The sequence below is a fragment of the Rhinatrema bivittatum genome, unplaced genomic scaffold, assembly GCF_901001135.1.
Source record: "Rhinatrema bivittatum unplaced genomic scaffold, aRhiBiv1.1, whole genome shotgun sequence".
Classification (NCBI taxonomy): Eukaryota; Metazoa; Chordata; class Amphibia; order Gymnophiona; family Rhinatrematidae; genus Rhinatrema; species Rhinatrema bivittatum.
The window spans coordinates 128002-144253 of record NW_021820292.1 but is presented as its reverse complement, the minus strand read 5'-3'; the positions used below and the strand labels follow the sequence as shown (position 1 = coordinate 144253).

General features: G+C 47.1%; 1 long non-coding RNA gene across 1 annotated transcript in view; it reads right to left on the bottom strand.

The window, feature by feature from the left end:
* LOC115081401 overlaps nucleotides 1-16252 on the bottom strand; it is a 55236-nt gene that overhangs the window by 15628 nt on the left and 23356 nt on the right. Inside the window, exon 2 of the long non-coding RNA XR_003853789.1 lies at nucleotides 12504-12533. This is a non-coding gene — a long non-coding RNA (uncharacterized LOC115081401). The remainder of the gene's footprint in view (nucleotides 1-12503; nucleotides 12534-16252) is intronic.

Sequence of the window (16252 nt, the reverse complement as noted above, 5' to 3'; positions counted from 1 at the left end):
GGTCCTGTCAAGAGGGGCCATAAAGGGGGGGATACTGTTGCGGTCCCGACCGCTTCCCTTCTGTTAGGGCTCAGGCCCGCCTACCTCCGCTTCAGTAGTCACTGCATTCCGCCCGCTCTGGACCCCTGGGGCTTCTCTCACTCCACGTGGCGGCCACCATTACGGGCCTGCTTCCCTCCGGTCTCGCGCGCGCGCGTGCGTGCGAGGACGTCCGTCTTGAGCGCCCAGCTCCCGGAAGCCCGGCCCCGCCCTCGTGGCTGACGTCACGCCCGAGTCCCGATATAACCGGCGTTCAGACTCTCTCTCAACGCCTTGCAACGAGGTTCACAACTTCTTAGTTGCTTCCAGTTGCGTTCCAGTTGATCTCCACGTTGCCTGCTTCTGACTCCGGTTTGCTTCTGACTCCGCTTCAGCCCGCTGCCTGCCTCTGACTCCAGTTTGCTTCTGACTCCGCTTTAGCTCGCTGCCAGCCTCTGACTCCGGTTTGCCTCTGACTCCACTTCAGCCTTACAGCCTGCCTCTGACTCCGGTTTGCCTCTGACTCCGCTTCAGCCTACAGCCTGCCTCTGACTCCGGTTCGCTTCTGACTCCGCTTCAGCCTGCAGCCTGCTTCCGACTCCGGTTTGCTTCTGACTCCGCTTCAGCCTGCAGCCTGCTTCAGACTCCGGTTTGCTTCTGACCCTGCTTCAGCCCACTGCTTGCCTCTGACTCCGGTTTGCTACAGACGCCGCAGCCGCCCGCTGTCCTGCCTTCAGCCACCCTCGGCTCTGCGCAGCCGGTCCCCAGCCTTCCGGGTACCTTGGACTTCCTTTTCACTCTGCCTGCTCCAGTCCCGGCCTACGCCCCACCACAGCCTTCTGGACAGTCTGTAATCAGCTACCAGTCCCAGGGACCCGGGTCCTTACGGGCTCCTCCCGGGGTGTCACTGGTTCCTGGGTGAACCCTTCTGGCTTGTGGCTACGCCTCCCGGCCTACCCTGTCTCCCTAGGTAGGTCCGCCCAAGGGTCCACTATCCTCTCCTGCAGCATCAAACCGCAACAACCATTGTATTCTAAAGAAGTGGCTGAAAGGGTGAGGGAGAAAAGGTCACCGTTCATAACCTACAAGAGATCACAGAAAGAGGAAGACAGGGGATAGTATCTAGGAAAGCTAAGAGAAGCTGGGAAAGCAGTCAGGAGGAATGACCCTGCCAGTAAGGTCAGGCAGCAGGGAACAGGAGGTGTAAGGCAGGCTCCCACCGTTTCCTGCAGCAGCTCAGGCAGAGATTCTGTGGCAAAACCTGACAACATCTGAAGCACATGGGCCAACATCTCCACTATTCATATCACAAAATCTGTATCTGTATAATTTACTATTTCTAATTGGGTGATGAAATGGGATCTTAAGTATCAGTACAGGAAGGAGATCTCAAGGTGGGGCAGAAGAAAAGAGGAGGCTGAGAGAATCAGGAAAGGAGGCAGGAGAGAATGAGGATTAGTAAGAGGGAGAGGGTGGAAGGGGGAGACTCAGGAGTAATCTTAGGAAATATTTCTTACAGAGAGGGTGGTGGAGAGAGAGAGTGAGGATTAGTAGGAGGGAGAGGGTGGAAGGGGGAGACTCAGGAGTAATGTTAGGAAATATTTCTTTACAGAGAGGGAGGTGGGGAGAGAGAGAGTGAGGATTAGTAGGAGGGAGAGGGCGGAAGGGGGAGACTCAGGAGTAATGTTAGGAAATATTTCTTTATAGAGAGGGTGGTGGAGAGAGAGAGAGTGAGGATTAGTAGGAGGGAGAGGGTGGAAGGGGGAGACTCAAGTAATCTTAGGAAATATTTCTTTACAGAGAGGGTGGTGGAGAGAGAGAGTGAGGATTAGTAGGAGGGAGAGGGTGGAAGGGGGAGACTCAGGAGTAATCTTAGGAAATATTTCTTTACAGAGAGGGTGGTGGGGAGAGAGAGTGAGGATTAGTAGGAGGGAGAGGGTGGAAGAAGGAGACTCAGGAGTAATCTTAGGAAATATTTCTTTACAGAGAGGGTGGTGGAGAGAGTGAGGATTAGTAGGAGGGAGAGGGTGGAAGGGGGGAGACTCAGGAGTAATCTTAGGAAATATTTCTTTACAGAGAGGGTGGTGGAGAGAGAGAGTGAGGATTAGTAGGAGGGAGAGGGTGGAAGGGGGGGGAGACTCAGGAGTAATCTTAGGAAATATTTCTTTACAGAGAGGGTGGTGGAGAGAGAGAGTGAGGATTAGTAGGAGGGAGAGGGTGGAAGGGGGAGACTCAGGAGTAATCTTAGGAAATATTTCTTTACAGAGAGGGTGGTGGAGAGAGAGAGTGAGGATTAGTAGGAGGGAGAGGGTGGAAGGGGGAGACTCAGGAGTAATCTTAGGAAATATTTCTTTACAGAGAGGGTGGTGGAGAGAGAGAGTGAGGATTAGTAGGAGGGAGAGGGTGGAAGGGGGGAGACTCAGGAGTAATCTTAGGAAATATTTCTTTACAGAGAGGGTGGTGGAGAGAGAGAGAGTGAGGATTAGTAGGAGGGAGAGGGTGGAAGGGGGGAGACTCAGGAGTAATCTTAGGAAATATTTCTTTACAGAGAGGGTGGTGGGGAGAGAGAGTGAGGATTAGTAGGAGGGAGAGGGTGGAAGAAGGAGACTCAGGAGTAATCTTAGGAAATATTTCTTTACAGAGAGGGTGGTGGAGAGAGTGAGGATTAGTAGGAGGGAGAGGGTGGAAGGGGGGAGACTCAGGAGTAATCTTAGGAAATATTTCTTTACAGAGAGGGTGGTGGAGAGAGAGAGAGTGAGGATTAGTAGGAGGGAGAGGTATGCTTTCCAGTCTTTTGCCTCGAGTGTCACATGTATGATTTTTTACCCACCAGTGAGAGATTGTATGTGTGCACTCTGTGCAAAGAGCTCCTGGCTCTCGGGGAACGAGTCCGATCTCTGGAGGCTAGAGGAGCAGACTTGGAGGAGCTGATGAGACCTTCTGGGATATAGTAGCCAAGTCCCAAATCTAGTCTGGCAGCCCCAGTGCTGCCTTGGATCAGAAAGGTCTCCCAGTAGGAGAACATCACCCTGGTGTAGCAGGAAGTGATCCTGCAGCAAGGACCTGCTCGCCATGTGATTTATTGTCCTCTCGCATGGAGGACAAGTCTCCCAGGACTACTGCCCAGGAGGGAAGGGTTAGGTCGGCCATCATAGTTGGTGATTCGATTATTAGAAATGTAGATACAGGGTGGCTGGTGGATGTGAAAACCGCCTGTAACTTGCCTACCTGGTGCGAAGGTGGCGGACCTCACGCATCACCTAGATAGGATTTTAGACAGTGCTGGGGAGGAGCCGGCTGTCGTGGTACATGTGGGCACCATTGACATAGGAAAATGTGGGAGGGAGGTTCTGGAAGCCAAATTTAGGCTCTTAGGTAGAAAGATTAAATCCAGAACCTCCAGGGTAGCATTCTCTGAAATGCTCCCTGTTCCACGCGCAGGTCCCCAGAGGCAGGCAGAGCTCCGGAGTCTCAATGCGTGGATGAGACGATGGTGCAAGGAAGAGGGATTCAGTTTTGTTAGGAACTGGGGAACCTTTTGGGGAAGGGGGAGTCTCTTCCGAAGGGATGGGCTCCACCTTAACCAGAGTGGAACCAAGCTGCTGGCGCTAACCTTTAAAAAGGAGATAGAGCAGCTTTTAAACTAGAACAAAGGGGAAAGCCAACAGTCGCTCAGCAGCGCATGGTTCAGAGGAATGTATCCTTGAAGGATACTAATGAAACAGGAGAGTTAGGGCATCCCGACAGTGAGGTTCCAATAAATGCAAACATAGTCCACGTGCCTAGAAGTAAAGAATCATCTGAACTAAAGATTTCCAAATTATCCCTAACAACTGAAAAGCAGGTTGTTAATACAAACAAAAACCACACTTTGAAATGTCTGTATGCCAATGCCAGAAGTCTAAGAAGTAAGATGGGAGAGTTAGAGTGTATAGCAGCAAATGATGAGATTGACATAATTGGTATCACAGAGACCTGGTGGAAGGAGGATAACCAATGGGACAGTGCTATATCAGGGTACAAATTATATCGCAATGATAGGGAGGATCAACTTGGTGGGGGTGAGGCACCTTATGTCTGGGAGGATATAGAGTCCAACAGGATAAAGATCATACAAGAGACTAAATGCTCAGTAGAATCTATATGGGTAGAAATCCCATGTGTGTTGGGTAAGAGTATAGTGATAGGAGTATACTACAGTCCACCTGGTCAAAATGGGCAGACAGATGATGAAAAGCTAAGAGAAATCAGGGAAGCAAACCAATTTGGCAGTGCAATAATAATGGGAGATTTCAATTACCTCAATATTGGCTGGGTAAAAGTAACATCAGGACTTGCTAGAGACATATAGGGGTAGATTTTAAGAGGCGCGCGAACAGCCTACTTTTGCTTGCGCATCAGACTCAAGCAAAAGTACGCTGGATTTTAGTAGATACGCGCGGAGCCGCGCGTATCCACTAAAATCCTGGATCGGCGCGCGCAAGGCTATCGATTTTGTATAGCCTGCGCGCGCCGAGCCGCGCTGCCTCCCCCCGTTCCCTCCAAGGCCGCTCCGAAATCGGAGCGGCCTCGGAGGGAACTTTCCTTTGCCCTCCCCTCACCTTACCCTCCCTTCCCCTACCTAACCCACCCACCCGGCCCTGTCTACACCCCCCCCTTACCGTTGTCGGGGGATTTACGCCTCCCGGAGGGAGACGTAAATCCCCGCGCGCCAGCGGGCCTGCTGCGCGCCGGGCCGCGACCTGGGGGCGGGTACGGAGGGCGCGGCCACGCCCCCGGGCCGTAGCCACGCCCCGTACCCGCCCCCAAAACGCGGCCGACACGCCCCCGACACGCCCCCCTCCGAAAACCCCGGGACGTACGCGAGTCCCGGGGTCTGCGCGCGCCGGTAGGCCTATGTAAAATAGGCTTACCGGCGCGCAGGGCCCTGCTCGCCTAAATCCGCCCGGTTTTGGGCGGATTTAGGCGAGCAGGGCGCTGAAAATCCGCCCCAAAGTTCCTGGATATAATAAACGACTGCTTCATGGAGCAATTGGTTCAGGAACCAACAAAAGAGGGAGCTATTTTAGATTTAATTCTTAGTGGAACGCAGGATTTGGTGAGAGAGATAACGGTGGTGGGGCCTCTTGGCAATAGTAATCATAACATGATCAAATTTAAACTAATAACTGGAAGGGGGACAATAAGTAAATCTACAGCTCTAACACTACATTTTCAAAAGGGAAACTTTGATAAAATGAGGAAAATTGAAAAAAACTGAAAGGTGCAGCTGCAAATTTTAAAAGTGTTCAACAGGCATGGACATTGTTTAAAAATACAATCCTAGATGCACAGTCCAGATGTATTCCACATATTAAGAAAGTTGGAAGGAAGGCAAAACGATTACCGTCATGGTTAAAAGGTGAGGTGAAAGAGGCTATTTTAGCCAAAAAAACATCCTTCAAAATTGGAAGAAGGATCCATCTGAAGAAAATAGGATAAAACATAAGCATTGTCTAGTTAAGTGTAAAACATTGATAAGACAGGCGAAGAGAGAATTTGAAATGAAGTTGGCCATAGAGGTAAAAACTCATAATAAAATCTTTAAAAAATATATCCAAAGCAAGAAACCTGTGAGGAAGTTGGTTGGACCGTTAGATGACAGAGGGGTTAAAGGGGCTCTTAGGGAAGATAAGGCCATTGCAGAAAGACTAAATTAATTCTTTGCTTCCGTGTTTACTAATGAGGATGTTGGGGAGATACCAATTCCAGAGATGATTTTCAAGGGTGATGAGTCAGATGAACTGAACCAAATCACTGTGAAGCTGGAAGATGTAGTAGGCCAGATTCACAAACTAAAGAGTAGCAAATCATCTGGACCAGATGGTATGCATCCTAGGGTACTGAAGGAACTCAATGTTATGCCCGTTGGTCACAGACGGCTGTGCCCTTTCTGTCTCACCTCTCTCTTTTCTCCTTCTCCGCTCCTCTGGGCAAGATGGCTCCTCCACCTCTCCACGCCGACCTCCCGGTGTCCCTGGTCCGGCATGGGCGATTGCGTTTGTCATTTTCCTACTGAGGTCACCTAGGGCACGCGTGCATGCGTCGCCCCTCCTTTTGAATACATCATGGCGGGAACCTTGGGGGCTTCCCCACCGCATGAAGTCACTACCTCCGGTTACTTAGACTCCGCTCTCCATTCCAGCAATGAGTTAGCAAGGATTCTGATTCTGCTAATTTTGCCTTGCATTCAGACTCTTTCCACTCTGAGTACTCACTCCTACCTTCCGGGGTTACTCTGCTCCAGGAGGGAGGTTCAAGGTACTCACTCCTCGGGGGCCTTGCCTTGCTCCTACCGACCCTCCAGGGTTTTCGCTGTTCCAACACGGAAGCTCAAGGCACCCGCTCCTCGGGGGTCTTGCCTCGCTTCTACCTACTCTCCGGAGTTGCCCTGCTTCAGCAAGGATGCCCAAGTTACCCACTTCTCGGGGGCCTTGCTTTGCTTCTATCTACTTCCAGGGTCTACTTGATCCAGCAAGGCCGTCAAGGCGCCAGCGCTCTGGGCCTTCTCTCATCTCTACTTTCGCACTGCGGAAGTCATCTCATCAACAGCATATCAGCCCTGTGAATACTCCTGTGACTGGGTTCTCGGCCTACCCCACTTCGCAGACCACTACCGGACCTCTCACTCTCCAGCATTGGGTGAGGCTTCATCTGTACTTACAACATCTATCTGCCTGGACTGAGCACCACCATCTGAGACTCACTTCTTCGGCTGAAGAGAGCTACCCGCTCCTCGAGTATTGCCTATTACAGTACAATATAGACTTATTCTCTCAGTGTCTGTTACTCTAGAGCCAGCCAATCGCTACAAGTCCCTGCAGGGCTCCGCCCTGTGGGAGGAGTCACCTCTTGTAGCGACCAAGAGTCCACGACTATGTCAAAACCACAACACTCAAAAATGAAATTTCTGATCTATTAGTTAAAATTTGTAACCTATCATTAAAACCATCCATTGTACCTGAAGACTGGAGGGTGGCCCATGTAACCCCAATATTTAAAAAGGGTTCCAGGGGCGATCTGGGAAACTATAGACCAGTGAGCCTGACTTCAGTGCCGGGAAAAATAATGGAAACTATTCTTAAGATCAAAATCACAGAACATATAGAAAGACATGGTTTAAAGGAACACAGTCAAGATGGATTTACCCAAGGGAAGTCTTGCTTAACAAATCTGCTTCATTTTTTTGAAGGAGTTAATAAACATGTGGATAAAGGTGAACCGGTAGATGTAGTGTATTTGGATTTTCAGAAGGCGTTTGAAAAAGTTCCTAATGAGAGGCTAAGAAAACTAAAAAGTCATGGGATAGGAGGCAATGTCCTTTCGTGGATTACAAACTGGTTAAAAGACAGGAAACAGAGAGTAGGATTAAATGGTCAATTTTCTCAGTGAAAAGGGTAAACAGTGGAGTGCCTCAGGGCTCTGTACTTGGACCGGTGCTTTTCAATATATTTATAAATGATCTGGAAAGAAATATGACGAGTGAGGTTATCAAATTTGTGGATGATACAAAATTATTCAGAGTAGTTAAATCACAAGCAGACTGAGATACATTACAGGAGGACCTTGCAAGACTGGAAGATTGGGCATCCAAATGGCAGATGAAATTTAATGTGGACAAGTGCAAGGTGTTGCATATAGGGAAAAATAACCCTTGCTGTAGCATCTCAAAAAAGATATAGTTGCGATGAAGAAGGTACAGAGAAGGGCTACCAAAATGATAAGGGGAATGGAACAGCTCCCCTATGAGGAAAGACTAAAGAGGTTAGGACTTTTCAGCTTGGAGAAGAGACGACTGAGGGGGGATATGATAGAGGTGTTTAAAATCATGAGAGGTCTAGAACGGGTAGATGTGAATTGGTTATTTACTCTTTCGGATAGTAGAAAGACTAGGGGGCACTCCATGAAGTTAGCATGGGGCACATTTAAAACTAATCGGAGAAAGTTCTTTTTTACTCAACGCACAATTAAACTCTGGAATTTGTTGCCAGAGGGTGTGGTTAGTGCAGTTAGTATAGCTGTGTTTAAAAAAGGATTGGATAAGTTCTTGGAGAAGTCCATTACCTGCTATTAAGTTCACTTAGAGAATAGCCACTGCCATCAGCAATGGTAACATGGAATAGACTTAGTTTTTGGGTACTTGCCAGGTTCTTATGGCCTGGATTGGCCACTGTTGGAAACAGGATGCTGGGCTTGATGGACCCTTGGTCTGACCCAGTATGGCATATTCTTATGTTCTTATGTTACACAATGTTAGGTTCCATATTAGGAGCTACCACCCAGGAAAAATATCTAGGCATCATAGTGGATAATACTTTAAAATAGTCGGTTCAGTGTGCTGCAGCAGTCAAAAAAGCAAACAGAATGTTAGGAATTATTAGGAAGGGAATGGTTAATAAAACGTAAAATGTCATAATGCCTCTGTATCACTCCATGGTGAGACCGCACCTTGAATACTGTGTACAATCCTGGTTGCCGTATCTCAAAAAAGATATAGTTGCATTGGAGAAGGTACAGAGAAGGGCAACCAAAATGATAAAGGGGATGGAACAGCTCCCCTATGAGGAAAGACTAAAGAGGTTAGGGCTGTTCAGAATGGAAAAGAGAGGGCTGAGGGGAGATATGATAGAGGTCTTTAAGTTCATGAGAGGTCTTTGAACGAGTAGATGTGAATTGGTTATTAACACTTTCGGATAATAGAAGGACTAGGGGACATTCCATGAAGTTAGCAAGTAGCACATTGAAGACTAATCAGAGAAAATTGTTTTTCACTCAAGGCACAATTAAGCTCTGGAATTGGTTGCAAGAAGATGAGGTTAGTGAGTTAGTGTAGTTGGGTTAAAAAATGGTTGGTCCATTAGCTGCTATTAATCATGTTGACTTAGGGATTGGCCTCTTCTATTACTGGCATCAGTAGCATGGGATCATCTTGGTGTTTGGGTACAGGATGCTGGGCTTGATGGACACTTGGCAATTTCTTATGTTCTTATGCTCAGAAGATGGTGCTTGAGAGAGACAGAGAGAGAGAGAGAGAGGATTAGTAGGAGGGAGAAGGTGGAAGGGGGTAGGCTCAGGAGTAATCTTAGGAAATATTTCTTTACAGAGAGGGTGGTGGAGAGAGAGAGAGTGAGGATTAGTAGGAGGGAGAGGGTGGAAGGGGGAGACTCAGGAGTAATCTTAGGAAATATTTCTTTACAGAGAGGGTGGTGGGGAGAGAGAGAGAGTGAGGATTAGTAGGAGGGAGAGGGCAGAAGGGGGGAGACTCAGGAGTAATCTTAGGAAATATTTCTTTACAGAGAGGGTGGAGAGAGAGAGAGTGAGGATTAGTAGGAGGGAGAGGGTGGAAGGGGGAGACTCAGGAGTAATCTTAGGAAATATTTCTTTACAGAGAGGGTGGTGGAGAGAGAGAGTGAGGATTAGTAGGAGGGAGAGGATGGAAGGGGGAGACTCAGGAGTAATCTTAGGAAATATTTCTTTACAGAGAGGGTGGAGAGAGAGAGAGTGAGGATTAGTAGGGGGGAGAGGGTGGAAGGGGGGAGACTCAGGAGTAATCTTAGGAAATATTTCTTACAGAGAGGGTGGTGGAGAGAGAGAGTGAGGATTAGTAGGAGGGAGAGGGTGGAAGGGGGGAGACTCAGGAGTAATCTTAGGAAATATTTCTTTACAGAGAGGGTGGAGAGAGAGAGAGTGAGGATTAGTAGGAGGGAGAGGGTGGAAGGGGGAGACTCAGGAGTAATCTTAGGAAATATTTCTTTACAGAGAGGGTGGTGGAGAGAGAAAGTGAGGATTAGTAGGAGGGAGAGGATGGAAGGGGGAGACTCAGGAGTAATCTTAGGAAATATTTCTTTACAGAGAGGGTGGAGAGAGAGAGAGTGAGGATTAGTAGGGGGGAGAGGGTGGAAGGGGGGAGACTCAGGAGTAATCTTAGGAAATATTTCTTACAGAGAGGGTGGTGGAGAGAGAGAGTGAGGATTAGTAGGAGGGAGAGGGTGGAAGGGGGGAGACTCAGGAGTAATCTTAGGAAATATTTCTTTACAGAGAGGGTGGTGGAGAGAGAGAGTGATCATTAGTAGGAGGGAGATGGTGGAAGGGGGAGACTCAGGAGTAATCTTAGGAAATATTTCTTTACAGAGAGGGTGGTGGAGAGAGAAAGTGAGGATTAGTAGGAGGGAGAGGATGGAAGGGGGAGACTCAGGAGTAATCTTAGGAAATATTTCTTTACAGAGAGGGTGGAGAGAGAGAGAGTGAGGATTAGTAGGAGGGAGAGGGTGGAAGGGGGGAGACTCAGGAGTAATCTTAGGAAATATTTCTTCACAGAGAGGGTGGTGGAGAGAGAGAGTGAGGATTAGTAGGAGGGAGAGGGTGGAAGGGGGGAGACTCAGGAGTAATCTTAGGAAATATTTCTTTACAGAGAGGGTGGTGGAGAGAGAGAGTGATCATTAGTAGGAGGGAGATGGTGGAAGGGGGAGACTCAGGAGTAATCTTAGGAAATATTTCTTACAGAGAGGGTGGTGGAGAGAGAGAGTGAGGATTAGTAGGAGGGAGAGGGTGGAAGGGGGGAGACTCAGGAGTAATCTTAGGAAATATTTCTTTACAGAGAGGGTGGAGGAGAGAGAGAGTGAGGATTAGTAGGAGGGAGAGGGTGGAAGGGGGGAGACTCTGGAGTAATCTTAGGAAATATTTCTTTACAGAGAGGGTGGAGGGGAGAGAGAGAGTGAGGATTAGTAGGAGGGAGAGGGTGGAAGGGGGAGACTCAGGAGTAATCTTAGGGAATATTTCTTTACAGAGAGTGTGGAGAGAGAGAGAGAGAGTGAGGATTAGTAGGAGGGAGAGGGCGGAAGAGGGAGACTCAGGAGTAATCTTAGGAAATATTTCTTTACAGAGAGGGTGGGGAGAGAGAGTGAGGATTAGTAGGAGGGAGAGGGTGGAAGGGGGAGACTCAGGAGTAATCTTAGGAAATATTTCTTACAGAGAGGGTGGGGAGAGAGAGTGAGGATTAGTAGGAGGGAGAGGGTGGAAGGGGGAGACTCAGGAGTAATCTTAGGAAATATTTCTTTACAGAGAGGGTGGAGGGGAGAGAGAGAGTGAGGATTAGTAGGAGGGAGAGGGTGGAAGGGGGAGACTCAGGAGTAATCTTAGGAAATATTTCTTTACAGAGAGGGTGGAGAGAGAGAGAGAGAGTGAGGATTAGTAGGAGGGAGAGGGCGGAAGGGGGAGACTCAGGAGTAATCTTAGGAAATATTTCTTTACAGAGAGGGTGGGGAGAGAGAGTGAGGATTAGTAGGAGGGAGAGGGTGGAAGGGGGAGACTCAGGAGTAATCTTAGGAAATATTTCTTTACAGAGAGGGTAGGGAGAGAGAGTGAGGATTAGTAGGAGGGAGAGGGTGGAAGGGGGAGACTCAGGAGTAATCTTAGGAAATATTTCTTTTCAGAGAGGGTAGTGGAGAGAGAGAGAGAGTGAGGATTAGTAGGAGGGAGAAGGGTGGAAGGGGGAGACTCAGGAGTAATCTTAGGAAATATTTCTTACAGAGAGGGTGGGGAGAGAGAGAGAGAGTGAGGATTAGTAGGAGGGAGAAGGGTGGAAGGGGGAGACTCAGGAGTAATCTTAGGAAATATTTCTTACAGAGAGGGTGGGGAGAGAGAGAGAGAGTGAGGATTAGTAGGAGGGAGAGGGCGGAAGGGGGAGACTCAGGAGTAATCTTAGGAAATATTTCTTTACAGAGAGGGTGGTGGGGAGAGAGAGTGAGGATTAGTAGGAGGGAGAGGGTGGAAGGGGGAGACTCAGGAGTAATCTTAGGAAATATTTCTTTACAGAGAGGGTGGTGGAGAGAGAGAGAGAGTGAGGATTAGTAGGAGGGAGAGGGCGGAAGGGGGGGAGACTCAGGAGTAATCTTAGGAAATATTTCTTCACAGAGAGGGTGGTGGTTACATGGAACAGCCTCCCAGTGGAGGTGTTGGAGACAATAATAGTATCTGAATTTAAGATAGCCTGGGATACATACAGGGGATCTCTAGGGAAGTGATGAGAGTTATTGTGCTAAATTAATTGGGTGGATGGGCCATACGGTCTTTTTCTGCTGTCATATTTATATGTTTCTATGCTGAGGTTGGAAGGGGAACAGGAGGAGAATGTTTAGATCAGGCTTGGAGGGGAGAGGGATGAAGAGGGTAAAGATACTGCTGGTGTGTGAGGGAGGAGAGTGCTGGGGTTACCTATGCCCTGACTCTGCCTAGCAGGGGACCCATTGCATGAGCACCCAGTCCTCTGCCCCGTGCCCTGAATCTCAGGTGACAGAGAACTGCCCTCTGCTTCCTGCCCCAACCCCTCCCCTCCCAGGAAGCATGCAGGGGGCAGGAGGAGAAGGCTGAGGCTGGAGGAGACCCTGTAGCAGCTCTCATTCATAGACTGGATCATTTGTATAATTAGTTATATCAGAAGCACTTACCTGCATATCTGGCACATCCCATCCACCACTCTGAATTAAAACAAAGAGAAACACGGATCAGAGGTCAGAGAAGAGAAATAAATACAGTGCCAGGCAGAAATATATTTATCAGACTGTGAATAAACTTATCCAGTCCTGCAGGGTGGGAAGAAACAGTAAGAAATAGAGAAATGTTAGAGCTTCCAGTTTATAAAACGTCCATCAGAGAACTTGTGACATTTCCTCTGTTATAAAGAAAGAACTTGGCATTTTATATGCGCTAGAATAGGATCATAAACAGATATTTATACAAATGATAATTCTCTGTTTTTATCCCAGGACAAGCAGGATGTAGTCCTCACATATGAGTGACGTCAGTAACGGAGCCCTAGTGCGGGAAAATTTTTTGTCAAAGTTTCTAGAAACTTTTGACTGGCAGCCTGAGGCTACTGAGCATGCCGGCATGCCATGATATTCTCTGCCACAGGGGTCTCACTTCAGTCTTCGTTTTTCCGCGCTGCCATCGACATCGTGGTTATAGGAGCCCTGTGAGTTTCCCTCACAACTTTGACTAAAAAAAAGTCATTGATTTCTCAAAAAATTTTCCCCATTTGGGGTCTCCCTGTGTTTATCACCGGACGGTGACAGAAAAATTCTTCTCCGATTTCACATTTTTCACATTTTCTCTCAAGTTTCCATCGACGGCTGTCGATGCAAACATGGCCTCGGGCTTCAAAAAATGCCCAGCCTGTAACCGAACAATGTCCATAACGGATCCCCATTTAGAATGTATTCGGTGCCTCGGAGAACAACATGAAATCGCTTCGTGTCAAAAATGCCAAGAGATGACTCCAAAAGGCAGAAAACTCAGGCAAGAGAAAATGGCACAACTTTTTCAAATTCAATCCGTGCCTTCCCCTTCAACTTCCACAAAATCTTCACCGGTGGGCGTCACGAAGAAAATTCTTATTAAAAAACGACTACCGGAGGGTTCCGGCGATGCCTCTTCACCAGCACCCTCCACTTCATTGACAAGGTCAGTCACTGAGTAGAGACCCAAGCATAAGCATCAACGGCATCGTTCCACGGTGTCCCCGTCGCTTCCTCCGCCGGAAGAACAGCTAGCTAAGCGACAAAAACCGACTTCGGTTCCGTCGACTTCCGTCTCCTCGGTTCCATCATCAACACCATCGACGTCAACGCAGTCATCGACATCGATACCGGATTTGACTACATTGATTAAACAAATTGTCACCGAGGCTTTAAAACAGCAAGTTCTGGCACAACCGCCGATGCTGACACCCATGTCGATGCCGGCGGCAACACCGATGATGGAGGTTTCATCGATACCGGCTTCACAGCTGATGCAGACGGTTACGTTGATGCCGGCGTATATGCCTACACCTCTCTCGATGCTATCGATGCCATCTGGACCTATATAAGAACATAAGAACATAAGAAAATGCCATACTGGGTCAGACCAAGGGTCCATCAAGCCCAGCATCCTGTTTCCAACAGTGGCCAATCCAGGCCATAAGAACCTGACAAGTACCCAAAAACTAAGTTTATTCCATGTTACCATTGCTAATGACAGTGGCTATTCTCTAAGTGAACTTAATAGCAGGTAATGGACTTCTCCTCCAAGAACTTATCCAATCCTTTTTTAAACACAGCTATACTAACTGCACTAACCACATCCTCTGGCAACAAATTCCAGAGTTTAATTGTGCGTTGAGTAAAAAAGAACTTTCTCCGATTGGTTTAAATGTGCCCCATGCTAACTTCATGGAGTGCCCCCTAGTCTTTCTACTATCCGAAAGAGTAAATAACCGATTCACATCTACCCGTTCTAGACCTCTCATGATTTTAAACACCTCTATCATATCCCCCCTCAGTCGTCTCTTCTCCAAGCTGAAAAGTCCTAACCTCTTTAGTCTTTCCTCATAGGGGAGTTGTTCCATTCCCCTTATCATTTTGGTAACCCTTCTCTGTACCTTCTCCATCGCAATTATATCTTTTTTGAGATGCGGCGACCAGAATTGTACACAATATTCAAGGTGCGGTCTCACCATGGAGCGATACAGAGGCATTACGACATTTTCCGTTTTATTCACCATTCCCTTTCTAATAATTCCCAACATTCTGTTTGCTTTTTTGACTGCCGCAGCACACTGTACCGATGATTTCAATGTGTTATCCACTATGACACCTAGATCTCTTTCTTGGGTTGTAGCACCTAATATGGAACCCAACATTGTGTAATTATAGCATGGGTTATTTTTCCCTATATGCATCACCTTGCACTTATCCACATTAAATTTCATCTGCCATTTGGATGACCAATTTTCCAGTCTCACAAGGTCTTCCTGCAATTTATCACAATCTGCTTGTGATTTAACTACTCTGAACAATTTTGTGTCATCTGCAAATTTGATTATCTCACTCGTCGTATTTCTTTCCAGATCATTTATAAATATATTGAAAAGTAAGGGTCCCAATACAGATCCCTGAGGCACTCCACTGTCCACTCCCTTCCACTGAGAAAATTGCCCATTTAATCCTGCTCTCTGTTTCCTGTCTTTTAGCCAGTTTGCAATCCACGAAAGGACATCGCCACCTATCTCATGACTTTTTACTTTTCCTAGAAGCCTCTCATGAGGAACTTTGTCAAACGCCTTCTGAAAATCCAAGTATACTATATCTACTGGTTCACCTTTATCCACATGTTTGTTAACTCCTTCGAAAAAGTGAAGCAGATTTGTGAGGCAAGACTTGCCCTGGGTAAAGCCATGCTGACTTTGTTCCATTAAACCATGTCTTTCTATATGTTCTGTGATTTTGATGTTTAGAACACTTTCCACTATTTTTCCTGGCACTGAAGTCAGGCTAACCGGTCTGTAGTTTCCCGGATCGCCCCTGGAGCCCTTTTTAAATATTGGGGTTACATTTGCTATCCTCCAGTCTTCAGGTACAATGGATGATTTTAATGATAAGTTACAAATTTTTACTAATAGGTCTGAAATTTCATTTTTTAGTTCCTTCAGAATTCTGGGGTGTATACCATCCGGTCCAGGTGATTTACTACTCTTCAGTTTGTCAATCAGGCCTACCACATCTTCTAGGTTCACCGTGATTTGATTCAGTCCATCTGAATCATTACCCATGAAAACCTTCTCCATTACGGGTACCTCCCCAACATCCTCTTCAGTAAACACCGAAGCAAAGAAATCATTTAATCTCTCTGCGATGGCCTTATCCTCTCTAAGTGCCCCTTTAACCCCTCGATCATCTAACGGTCCAACTGACTCCCTCACAGGCTTTCTGCTTCGGATATATTTTAAAAAGTTTTTACTGTGAGTTTTTGCCTCTACAGCCAACTTCTTTTCAAATTCTCTCTTAGCCTGTCTTATCAATGTCTTACATTTAACTTGCCAATGTTTATGCTTTATCCTATTTTCTTCTGTTGGATCCTTCTTCCAATTTTTGAATGAAGATCTTTTGGCTAAAATAGCTTCTTTCACCTCCCCTTTTAACCATGCCGGTAATTGTTTTGCCTTCTTTCCACCTTTCTTAATGTGTGGAATACATCTGGACTGTGCTTCTAGAATGGTATTTTTTAACAATGACCACGCCTCTTGGACATTTTTTACTTTTGTAGCTGCTCCTTTCACTTTTTTTCTAACAATTTTTCTCATTTTATCAAAGTTTCCCTTTTGAAAGTTTAGCACGAGAGCCATCCATCAGTACATCGATGATTCCTATCTCGATGT